Source organism: Triticum aestivum, chromosome 4D (assembly GCF_018294505.1).
Source record: "Triticum aestivum cultivar Chinese Spring chromosome 4D, IWGSC CS RefSeq v2.1, whole genome shotgun sequence".
Taxonomy (NCBI): domain Eukaryota; kingdom Viridiplantae; phylum Streptophyta; class Magnoliopsida; order Poales; family Poaceae; genus Triticum; species Triticum aestivum.
In genome coordinates this window covers 201,993,064-202,006,222 of record NC_057805.1, presented here as the reverse complement: position 1 = coordinate 202,006,222, position 13,159 = coordinate 201,993,064, and the positions used below count along the sequence as shown (strand labels likewise).

The 13,159-nt window shown below is 46.9% G+C and overlaps 1 non-coding gene across 1 annotated transcript; it reads right to left on the bottom strand.

The window, feature by feature from the left end:
• Window positions 1–214: 214 nt before the first annotated feature.
• On the bottom strand, window positions 215–321 carry LOC123100843 (small nucleolar RNA R71). The gene has a single exon (XR_006448477.1). It is a non-coding gene; the product is annotated as a small nucleolar RNA R71 (small nucleolar RNA).
• Window positions 322–13,159: the final 12,838 nt, after the last annotated feature.

The following is a 13,159-nucleotide window of genomic DNA, read 5'->3' as shown; positions in this document are numbered from 1 at the left end:
GGATCCCTATGAGCACTTACACCGAATCATGGAGTATTTAGGTACAGTCAAGTACCATGGAGTTCCTCGAGATGCTATCAAGTGCATGCTGTTCACATTCTCTCTCCGAGATGATGCTCGTGCTTGGTATCGATCCTTGCCATCAAGATCATTCAATTGGAACGAGATATCATGAGCTTTCTTGGATAAATATTTCCCACTACACAAGCAGTCCACAATTCGAGATGAGATCTTCAGCTTCGTTCAGCGTGAAGGCGAGAACTTGTATGATGCTTGGGAGAGGTACAAAGCCTTGTTCGGGAGATGTCCTAATCATGGGCTCGAGAGATGGTTAGAGCTGCAGATATTCTATAGAGGATTGACTTCGGACACTCGAGCATACGTCGATATGGCATCGGGTGGAGCTATTACAAACAAGACACTTGATGATGCTTTTCTTCTGATTGAGAACATAGCCTTCCACCAACTTCAGTGGTACAATGAGAAGCCCACCTCTGATTCAGTTGCTTGCTTGCAACAAATCACTTCATCTCAGCAAGAATCTCTTACCCAAAAGCCGGAACCAGTTTCTCCGTGTGACAAGATTGAGCTTTCATGGATTATCTTTGATGATGATGACACCATATCCTAGTTGACACACACATTTCAGATCATATGGATACTAGTGTTGGAGATTTAGTTTTGCATTGTGATGATTCTTCCATGGATGAGCTAGAGCTGCAGTTAGTTGTTTTTGATATTGAGGAGTCACCTTTAGTTGATATTGATCATGTGCTGCTAGAGCCAGATATGGAGAACTTCACCTTCGATGATGTTAGCCGCATTGATTCCTCAACACTTGAGCCTGAGATGGAGAGCTTTATGGTTAATTATGATGAGGTGGATTCAGATGTCAAGGAGCCAAGCTCTACTATTTCACTTGTTGACACGAGTCCGGTTGAAATTTCTACTACCACACCTCACTTGGTATCTTCAATTGAGGTAGTCCTGAAGCTTCTTCCTAACTATCTCCGGTATGATCTCAGCTTTCTGGACAAGACATGCCATATCATGGTACTGCCTATGCACCATGCGATTTATTGATGATATCTTTTTATCATATGCTCAATAGATATGCTTATGTGATAGGATACTTTATTGATGACTTAGAGGGCATTGTCCCTATCACTTGTATTGGCTTGTTTGTTGAGTTTTCTTTCAGGTTTACGCTTGTACACCATTCATTGCGAGCTGACCAAGTTCGAGATGACATCCCATGGGATCCTGGTGGATCCAGGGCATGGTGATGAGGAGAAGCAATGGGCACACACGAAGAAGAGTGAAGCTGGAGCATGCATGAGGATAGAGAAGCAAAAAGAGAAGAGCTGCAGTTTAGAGAGTGTCGAGCGAGTGCTACTTCCTATATAAACCCGGTGAGCAGTTTAGAGAGTTTGCAAGCTCATCTCGGTGAGACCGAGATCCCATCGGTGAAACCAAACTGATTAGGGTTTCCGGCAGTGGCTATGTCAAGTGAACTCGGTGGCGCCGGATAGATCAAATCAATGGGGCCGAGTTTGACTTTTGGTTTGGGACATATGTGGATATGAGAAAGTGGTTGAGGGCTTTGGAGCATATCACTAAGCACTTTGAGCAAGCAAGCCATTAAGCAACACCTCATCCCGTTTTAATAGTATTGGCTTTCGTATGGACTCAATGTGATCTTGGATCACTTAAATGAAAATGTAGAGTCTTGAGCTTTTGCCAACCTTTGTCCTTAGCATCTTGAAGGGGTTCCACATCCTCTTGTCCATGCCACTCCACTGTTGAACTCATCTGAAATATACTAGATGAAAATATTAGTCCAATAAGAGATATGTTGACATTAATTACCAAAATCACCCAGGGAGCACTTGTGCTTTCAACGGTGCCTGCCGCTGCTGCACGTTCAATGACGCTCGCTAGCTCGAACGCCCACTGCCGCTCCAGACGATCCCTCTCGAAGCGGCCAGACTGCTCGTAGATCTCCTGATTCCTCGCCTCTGCGTTAACGTGTGATGCGGCCACGGCTCCGGTAAGGTTCTTTGCCTTCCTCCTTCGGGCAGCGGTGGCGGAGCGGGTGATGATCCCGAAGGTCGACGGTGGGCTGGCGGCCACGGTGGCCACGATGGGCTGGCGGCCACGACGGCCACCTCCCGCCTTCAGGCCGCGATGGCGGAGCGGGTGATGGACGACAGTGGGGTGGCGGCCACGACGGCCACCTCCCGCCTACGGGCCGCGGCGGCGGAGCGGGCGATGACCCTGGCTTTCGACGGTGGTGTGGCGGCAACGGCGGCCGGCAACAGCTGCCGACGGGCAGCGGCGGCGGAGCGTGTGGTGGGTGTTCCGCTAACACCCAAGAGGGACGCCACACGCACTACACTAGCCGGGGACTGAGCTGCCGCCGCGGTGTAGCCTCCTAGTTGGAGCTGTCCTCTGGTGACAGCGGAGTGGCTGAGCGACGACGACGGACCGGTGCTATTGGCGATTGTGGGAGAAGCAGACGAGATAAGCTACAAGGAGGAAGGGGAAAATGCGATGCAGGACTCACCGGCTGTGAGGGTTTATATAGCAGGCCGGTAAGCATTGGGATTTTGGGGGATTTCATCGAGTCGGGTGGGAAGCTTGCGCGGGAACCTGCGAGGTTGCACGGGAACGGGCTCACCGAGGATTCATTGGCGCCACTTCGAGCCACCATTTGTCCAAAAAGAACGCCCCCGCGCGCTACACAAGCTTGCGCTCTAAGCCATCTGCGGAATCGGGGTGACAAGACGTGCGAGAGGAGGATGAAAGGACACGTACACATATGGTTAATACAAAAAAACATTTGCAATTTAATTACCTACTATACCCCCGTCCTGGTTTATAAGTAGGATTTAACTAATAAAATACGAATGCATGTCGCCAAAGATTATATCGTTGAATTCGTATTTGAACATAGTTTTCAGTTATACAATTTTTGTAACATGCATTAACACTTCTTTGCTTAAATTTAAGGTTATATACCAGCAAGCGTTTTCCCGCAACACACACGGCTTATTCCATCACAAACAGCTCGGATAGATCAACTGTATGCCATGTATCGCACACGCAACTCTAATATGATTCGTTCTTGATGTCTCGGACATCGCTTGCACAGTTCGTCTTATTTGCCACGTATCATTGTGCCGGCCTCTGCTCGCATCCCTCGGCAAGCTCTGCTCACCGTTAGGCGCCGCGGCGCGCTCTGCTAGCGTCCATTGGCGCGCTCTGCTCGCGTCCATCGGCGCGCTCGGCTTGTGGACAACTTTTTCTTGCGAGTTCAACTGCTATATGCACATATATATGGTTGCTCACCGTTGAGGCGACCGTAGAGCGCTCTGCTTGTGTCCCTCCGCGCGCGCTCTGCCAGTGGTTGGGCGTGCGCACGATCACGTCGGGGGCCCCATATCCATGCGGTTGCGCCGTGCGCGTTGCCACGCGATGCAGTTACGTGCGGCATGATGGAGTTACGCGCTGCAAATTAGAACTGCCATCAGGGCTTGCCGATATTCCTGGCCGTCCGGATTCCCCTTTAATCCTCGCGGCCATTATAACCTTAGTCTCTTCAACCTTTCGATCGCGCCCCACAACACAACAAGCACACCCATGATGACACATAGAGAGGGGATGTCTAGCGGCGCTCCAATGGAGTTCGGCGAGCATAGAGTGGAGACCCACGCGAGGGAGACGGATCTCTCCGTGGTGTACACCATCGATCTAGCCGTGGTGGATGACTACATCAACAGCGTTGAGCAGTTGCTTGCTCGGGACAAGTACAAGGTGGTCGGCATCGACCTCCAGTACACCGCTGGTCGTCCTGGCATATATCAGAAGGTTGCCGTCGCCCAGTTGTGCGTGCGCCATCATGTCCTCATCTACCACTACTGCATGGCCATAGAGCCTTGCGACCGTTTCAACAGGTTTGTCAACGGCACCGACTACAAGTTCGCTACGGTGGAAACCACCGACGATGTAAAAGCACTTAGTGTTACGGGCTTGGCCTGCAAGAACCTTGTCGAAATCCGTGACCACTACAGGGTCTGAGGCAACACGAAGAAGGACTCCATGGTCGAACTCGCCTCGGCCATCATCGACCCCTACTACAAAAAGATGAAGCAGGATGCCCAGAGAACAAGTCCCGTATCCTGGCACAGGGTCTGGATGCGGCAATTGGATGAACCTCACCTCAGGTTCACGGCCAAGAGCGTGTACACATGCTACGAGATGCATAGGCAGATCGTTGACATGAGGAAGTGCCTCATTACCCAAATCGACGAGCCGGGATCGAGTCACAAGCAGAGCAAGCGTCACAAGAAGTAGATGATGATTAGATGACCGTTTATGCTAGTTAATCATGCATGTAATATATAGTTTAATTTATTGGCGTGTGGAAATGTCATGTGTGTAGTAGCCACCTATGTAATTATGCATGTAATAGTTTACTTTGGTGTGTGCAAATGCCATGGTTGTAGTAGCCACCTATGTAAGTGGATGTTTAATTTGGTTATGCAACCATGTCCTTATAAGTGTGTATATATATGTTGTTGTTTTGTATGCAATCCCATCGCACAACGCACACATCTTATTAGCAGCAACCGTCTGTGTTATTATTTGTCTTCGCACACATTTCTGATTATAGACCTGTTTGCCGCGTATCACACACATCTTGTTATATTGAACTGTTTTTGTTCTCTTGTCTCAACACAAACAATTCATCTGAGTGAACCGCATGCCGTATATCGCACACCTTGATCTGGTTGACCGTTTCTTTTGTGTTACCTAATCACAAATAATTCATTCGAGTGAACCGTATGCTGTATATCGCACACACCTCCATCTGGCTGCCCGTTTCTTTTGTCCCTCCTCATCGCAAACAGTTAATTGAACTGAACCGTATGCCCTGCATCGCACACGCAACTAAAATCTGAACCATGTTTGACGCATCCTCCATCGCAAATGTTTTTCACCTTTTTTGACGGTTTTTACACCACCGTTTGTGATTATTGCATCGCACACAGTTTCGTTGAAGGGCCTCTGATCGTAGTGTCGCGTTAGCAACATTCTGCAGTAGTGTATGGTCGTGTGAGTGCACTGGAAACTGCGAAGCTAGTCTGGGACTGGCTCTCCAAGGTCAACGAAGGCGTCTCAACTCAGAGAGATTCAAGGATTGATGTTCTTCGCAACCTCTTCAACCGCTTCAAGAGAAACGATAATGAGAATGTCCAGCTCACATTTGATCGCCTCACTGATATTACAAATGAGCTTCGTGCTCTTGGTGCCACTGAGATCACCAAGTACGAAATCGTCGAGAAGCTCCCGAGATCACTTGACAGCTCATTTGGCACCTTGGCCCTGATGATACAAGAACGTCCTGACTTCAAAGATCTCGATCTGTCACACATACTTGAGAGGCTCAACACACATGAGTTCCAGCTATCTGAGAAGAGAGACATCTATGGCCCCAACTATGGCCGAACCCGTGCTTTGAAGGCAAAGGTGGTTTCCTTGTCTGAAGAAGAATCTGGTTGCAGTTCTGAGGATCCTGAAGACATTGGAAAGGAGCTAGCTATGATCGTGAAGAAGTTCCAGAAGTTCTCCAAGAAGAATCGCTTCGGAAAGTCTTGAAGATCTATCTCAAGAAATGATGAGGCTTCCACTCGTCACCACAAGAATAGAACATGCCACAAATGCAAGAAGCCTGGCCACTACATCTCTGAGTGTCCTCAATGGGACAAGGAATCTAAGAAGAAGAAGAAGAAGAAGAAGAGCAAGGAATATGATTCTGACGACAAGAAGAAGAAGAAATCCTCAAAGTCTTCTTCCAAGTCTTCATCAAACTCTTCGTCTCACAAGAAGAGCTCATCCAGCAAGGCTCATGCGTTTATTGGCAAGGAGATGGATTCAGAGGAGGAGCCTGCTTCTGAGGAGGCAGAGGTGGAGTCTGAGGAGGAGTCTGACTCAGGCGTGGCAAGCCTGGCTCTAGCTTTGTCATTCGTCGCCAAGTCCATCTCCAACACTGAAGACAATGGCCACGTCGCCGATGCTGAAGCCGATGATGAGGACGACTCTGCTCCGACCTACTGCTTCATGGCACGAGGTGCCAAGGTAAACTCACGCGATGCTTACTTTCAAACAGCCAGTGAAGATGACTCTGAATGTGAATCCAAACCTAGCTACAAGACACTTGCTAAAATTGCAACTGAACAACAAACTGCTATGGAACATATTCAAAAGTTGCTAGACAAAAGCAATGACCTGTTGGACGCGGAAATGAATCGAACTCAGTCCTTAATTGAAGACATCGAAAATCTTCCGTTAAGTACAGGGAACTTGAAAGTCGTCATGAAACTCTCTCCGCTACTCATGAGAAGCTTTCCTATGATTATCTTAAAAGGAAGCAAGAACTTGAGAATCTGAAAGCGTCTCATGAAGATCTTCAAAAGGAGAACGATTCACTTCGTGCTCAACAGATCAGTTCCGCTCAGGAAGACTTTGAGCCACCTTGTTTAAAATGTCTTGAGCGTGATAATGCTGTCTCTGTTGCTGAATGTTCTACTACTGCTACTGTTGTAATATCTTCAACTGATTATGTGGTTACTAACCCCTCTTCCAAGGATACCACTACTATTGCTGATGAGAATGCTAGGTTGAAGACTTTGCTTGAAACAGGGATGTACAAAAGCCCCAAAGGGCATCAAACACTACGTGATGTCCTCAAGAAACAGATCCTGAACCGAAACCCTAGGAAAGAGGGTGTTGGGTTCGAGAGGAAAATGAATGTTGATGGTTCATACTTGAAGCCTGAGCAGTACCCCAAAACCACATGGGTTGCTGCAATGGGACCTACAGTGGATCCATCTACCTTATCTGGCTTCACTTGTGCTAACCCTATTATCATTGATGAATCCTTTGATGCAAACTATAAACTGTTTAAGAATCAGAATGGTGAAGTGTTTGCCAGGTATATTGGTACTAAGTGCAGGAATGGACCACCCTTGAAGAAGATTTGGGTGCCCAAAGGTTGTCTTGAGAAGCTTCCTGTGAATGTCATCATGACACCACCCGGGAAGAAGACAAACCCCAGACCAATGGCTTCATATGGTCCAAAGGCTTCATACCGACAGAGGACCCCTCAGGGTCACCCTAACGCCAATGTTTTGCAGGGAAACCATACTCAGACTTACGAATATGAGTGTGTTTCTTCAAACCGCTATGTTCATAAGACCAAAAACTTTTCTGCTTATTCTTGTGAGTATTATTCACCTCCTGGAAGGCTATTTGCTAGGGCCCCAAAGCCAATGTTCTCAGATGCTACACTTAGACTCATTGCTTCTAAGCCACCCCTGAAGGTGTGGGTGGTTAAGAAGAATTAACTCTCTTTTGCAGGGAAAGGTCTCCAGCCTGGAATCAAAAGCTTCAGGCACTAATGCTAGGGACCTAAAACATCTAGTGGGACGCAAGATAAAGTGCCAAAATGGTCTTACTATGTATTTCGTCCCAGGATTTCTTGACAATCATTCTATCTACCCTAAGAAGGATCTGAACTTTGATAGTATGCTTGTTCAACAAATGTTTATGCTTCACACTTCTCTTTGTGAAGCCTATCGCCCAAACTGCACTGTAGGGTACAACTCCGAAGGCTACTGAGTGGATCATGGATATTGGATGCACTAACCACATGACTGGTGATCAAAGTCTTCTTATGGATTCAACCCTACATCCGTCTGACAAAAGTCACATCACATTTGTTGACACTAGTAAAAGCAAGGTATTGGGCCTAGGTAGAGTTGCAATCTCAAAGGATCAGCACCTGGATAAAGTGATGCTTGTTGAATCCCTTGGTTTCGGCTTAATGTCTGTCTCAATGCATTGTGATTTGAACATGATTGTGATATTTGGCAAATATCATTGCCTTGTGCTTATGGAATCTGACAAACCTCTAGTCTTCGAAGGGTATCAAAAAGATGATCTGTATATGATAGATTTCTCCGCAGGACCAGAGCTAGCCGTATGTCTTCTAGCAAAAGCTTCAGAGTGATGGCTCTGGCATCGGAGGCTAGGGCATGGGGGCATGAGGAACTTGCACACTCTCGCGAAGAAGAAGCATGTCATTGGCATCGAGGGCGTCAAGTTCAAGAAGGATCACCTATGCGATGCCTGTGAAGCTAGGAAGATGACAAGGGCCAAACATCCCTCGAAGACAATCATGACAACGACACGCCCCTTCGAGCTGCTTCACATGGACTTATTTGGCCCTACTCACTACTCTACCGTTACTACCACTTCATGCCTCTATGGCTTCGTCATTGTTAATGATTACTCAAGATATACATGGGTGCACATAATTCTCTACAAGACTGAAGTGCAGGATGTCTTCAGACGATTCGCCAATCGTGTCATGACCAACTATGGCATCAAGATTAAGCACATCAGAAGTGACAACGGCACATAATTCAAGAACACCAGCCTCGACACTTATCTTGATACATTGGGCATCACACATGAGTTCTCTGCTCCATACACACCTCAGCAGAATGGCAACGTGGAGCGCAAGAATAGAACCCTTATTGAGATGGCACATACGATGCTTGATGAGTACAAGACTCCAAGGAAATTCTGGCCCGAAGCCATTGATACCGCTTGCCACATCATCAACCATGTATATCTTCACAAGTTCCTAAAGAAGACATCATATGAGCTCCTGACTGGTAAGAAGCCAAATGTCAGCTATTTCAGAGTCTTTGGTGTAAGGTGATGGATCAAGGATCCGCATCACACTTCAAAATTTGCACTGAAAGCACATGAAGGTTTTATGCTTGGCTACGGAAAGGATTCACACTCCTACAGAGTCTTCAATCTCTTTCACTACAAAGTGGTTGAAACTGTGGATGTGCGGTTCGATGAGACTAACGGCTCGCAAAGAGAGCACCTGCCAAATGTGTTAGATGAAGCTACACCAAGTGAGTCAATCAAGCTTATGGGTACTGGAGAAATCATACCTTCAGAGGAACAGGCTGAAGAGGAAATCATCATTACTGCACCCAATCAGCATGAAGACACTGCTCAACCTGAAGCCAATGCTAAAGATGAAGACAATGATAAGCAAGGGCAAAATCTTCGTTCAGTACATCCTCGTGTGGCTAATGAAGTCCAGATTGAGAAGATAATCGATAGCACCAATGCACCTGGTCCACTTACTCGTTCAAGAGCAACATAGCTAGCAAATTTCTGTGGACACTTTGCATTTGTCTCTATATCTGAACCCAAGAAAGATGATGAAGCCTTCATGGAACCTGAATGGATTCAAGCTATGCAAGAAGTGATTCAATAGTTTGAGCTGAACAATGTATGGGAGCTAGTAAAGCATCCTGATCCTCGCAAGCACAATATCATCGGCACCAAATGGATCTATCACAACAAATAGGATGAGCATGGTCAAGTTGTCAGAAACAAGGCTCGTCTAGTTGCTCAAGGTTACACACAAGTTGAAGGGATTGACTTCGATGAAACCTTTGCTCCCGTGGCTAGGCTTGAATCCATTCGCATACTGCTAGCCTATGCCAACCACAACAACATTCTTCTGTACCAAATGGATGTAAAGAGTGCCTTCCTCAATGGCAAAATTGAAGAAGAAGTGTATGTTGCACAACCACCTGGTTTTGAAGACCCAAAGCATCCTGACATGGTATACAAGCTCAGCAAGGCACTGTATGGCCTCAAACAAGCACCTCGCGCTTGGTATGACACACTCAAAGACTTCCTGAAGAGCAATGGCTTCAAACTTGGTTCTCTAGATCCCACTCTCTTCACAAATACATATGATGGTGAACTATTTGTATGCCAAATCTATGTGGATGACATTATCTTTGGCTGCACTGACAAGAGATACGGTGATGAGTTTGGGCATATGATGCAAGAGCAATATCAGATGTCCACGATGGGTGAGATGAAGTTCTTCCTTGGTCTTCAAATCCCTCAGCAGAGAAATAGCATCTTCATATCACGAGAGAAATACCTCAAAGATTGCCTAAAGAAGTTTGGAATGCAAGACTGCAAAGGGTACACGACGCCAAAGCCAACCAACAGCCAATTGGGCCCTGACGCCAATGGTAAAGAGTTTGATCAAAAGGTATACCGCTCCATGATTGGTTCTTTATTCTACTTATGTCCATCTAGGCCAGATATAATGCTTAGTGTTTGCATGTGTGCCCGATTCCAAGAGGCACCAAAGGAATCGCATCACTTAGCTGTGAAGCGAATTCTTCGATATTTAGCTTACACCCCAACACTAGGATTATGGTACCCAAAGGGCTCGGAGTTCGATCTAGTTGGATTCTCAGATGCTGATTATGATGGGGACAAGGTTGATCGCAAGTCCACATCAGGCACATGTCACTTTCTTGGACGATCTCTTGTCTGTTGGTCCTCAAAGAAGCAGAACTGTATATCACTCTCCACTGCTGAATCAGAATACATTGCTGCTGGATCTTGCTGCGCTCAGCTCCTCTGGATGAAGCAAACTCTCAAGGACTATGGCATCAACATGAAGCATGTGCCACTCTACTGCGACAACGAAAGCGCCATTAAGATAGCTCATAACCCAGTTCAGCACTCGAAGACAAAGCACATTCTGATCCGTCATCATTTTCTCAGGGATCATGTGTTGAAGGAAGACATTGATATCATTCACGTCAACACTGAAGAGCAATTGGCAGATATCTTCACTAAGCCCTTGGATGAGAAAAGGTTTTGCAAGCTGTGGTGTGAGCTAAATATCTTAGAATCCTCGAATGTCCTGTGAATGGACACATATCCTAACGCTTATGCATGTTGATGACTTAGATGTGCAACACACGAAGTAACGTATATCTTCAATTAATGAATACTTACCCTCTAAGTGTGAATACATTAATGCAAAATTGACTTCGGAGCGCCAAGATAATTGTGCGCCGTGTCTGGGTCTAATACTTCCTATACGGTGGGTAACGCCACCACCAAACTTTCTCGAAAATTTCCATTTCGCGTCATGATTGCATTATCTTCATATTTGGTTTGTCTTCAACATTGATTTGACTTCAGAATTTATCTTCGCAATGTTGATTTGGTCTTTTCTGATGTATATATATGTTCTGTCCTCTACAACATTCACTTATAGCTATGTATTCGAACTTGCCATTTTTCCGAACTAAGTGAATGTGATACAGAGACACACATTTAAAACTGTTTTCAATGCCATATCTCTTTTGCCTGGATATCGGAGAAGCCGGAACTACCACCCGACAAACCAGGCGCGTGTGGGAACATGTGACAACTTTCAAGGAGTTGCATGCATGCCATGTGTCCTTCAGATGTGAACCGCCAGGGGCACCTGCGTAATTGCGCTGCGCAGCCCTTCACCTTATAAATACACACCCGCACGGTCATTATCTCCTCTTCCACCTCACCATCTCGCTCAAACCCTAGCGCCACCGCTAGCTTGCGTCGACGCCGGAGACAAAGAGCTTAGCTGCCGCGACCTCTTCGACGCCTCCTCACGCCGGCCGCGGACCTCGTCTTCTCCGCCGCCGCCAAGTTAGGGAGCGGGAGATTGGACTGCTCGGCATGTATGCTGCCCCGTCTAGCAGTTCTTCTGTGGTAAATAAAACTCGCTTTTTACCGCTTTTTCAATCTGTCAAAGCCATCCACTTCAACCAAAAGTAGTTTATGCACTTCCAAATCTGGATCTTTCTCTTTCTGAATCTCATACTTTGCAAAGAATATTCACTTATGCTTCATAACTAGTTAGATTCCTCACTTGTACTTATTCATGGATTCGTACAAATCTGGAACCAACTCACTTCAAATAAGTGAATGTCTTCGCACTATGAGGCCAATGTCTTCAAACTGATTTATCTTCAAAATCTTCTGAGAATGGATATGACCTCTTCCCCTTCCCTCGCATCTCTAATGCTGTCATAGGTACATGTCCGTGGGAGAATCCCTTGGTTCTCATAGTCTGCATTCATTTGCAGAATTCTTACAGCATCATATTGACTCTCTTGAAGCCAGTTCTTGTTTGACAGGTTGAGGGAAGCCTTTCACTGTCTTGAAGCCTCTCTGTCTGAATATTATGGTAACTGAGAAATCTGTAAGGAAGGGTGGCAGGCAGCGCCGTGGCAATTGAGGGAGTCCTGGACTAAGGGGTCCTCGGGCGTCCGACCTATTATCAATGGGCCGGACTGGTGAGCTGTGAAGACATGGAAGGCCGAAGACTGTACCCGTGTCCGGATTGGACTCTCCTTGGCGTGGAAGGCAAGCTTGGCGACCATCTATGAAGATTCCTTCTTATGTAACCGACTCTATGTAACCCTAGATCCCCCCGGTGTCTATATAAACCGGAGGGTGTAGTCCGGAAAGGATATACTCATTACCATAGTCATACAGGCTAGGCTTCTAGGGTTTAGCCATTACGATCTCGTGGTAGATCAACTCTTGTAATACTCATATTCATCAAGATCAATCAAGCAGGAAGTAGGGTATTACCTCCATAGAGAGGGCCTGCACCTGGGTAAACATCGTGTCCCCTGTCTCCTGTAACCATCGACCTTACATGCACAGTTCGGGACCCCCTACCCGAGATCCGCCGGTTTTGACACCGACATTGGTGCTTTCATTGAGATTTCCACTGTGACGTCGACGAAAGGTTAGATGGCTTGCCTTGTCCTTAAAGACAACATCACCTCCGGGGGAGTCCCGGCCCCAGGCCAAACCCTCCGGCTGGCCGACTTTACCATGATCGCCCGTTCGGCCGTTGAGCCGATGATGACCTCTCGGGCCATCAAAAATCCCCTTCGCATCAACTCCGAACACTCCAAACAGATGGATCCGGCAGAGTTTTCGTCCTTGAACGAGCTCCTAGATCGTATCGCCGCTTTGGGAATCGCCACAGATTACGATCGGTTCGGGCCTAAAACCGATCAAGGAGAAAACAAAACTCCACCGGTCACCCACCAGATAGCGGTAGTCGAGGAGCGGGACGACGAGTGTTCTTCTATATCGAAGACGGACTATGTTCGGATCGCCGATCAGGAAGAACCGGATACCCACCAGCGAAAGGATGTGACCAGCCCTCCGAACATAGAAT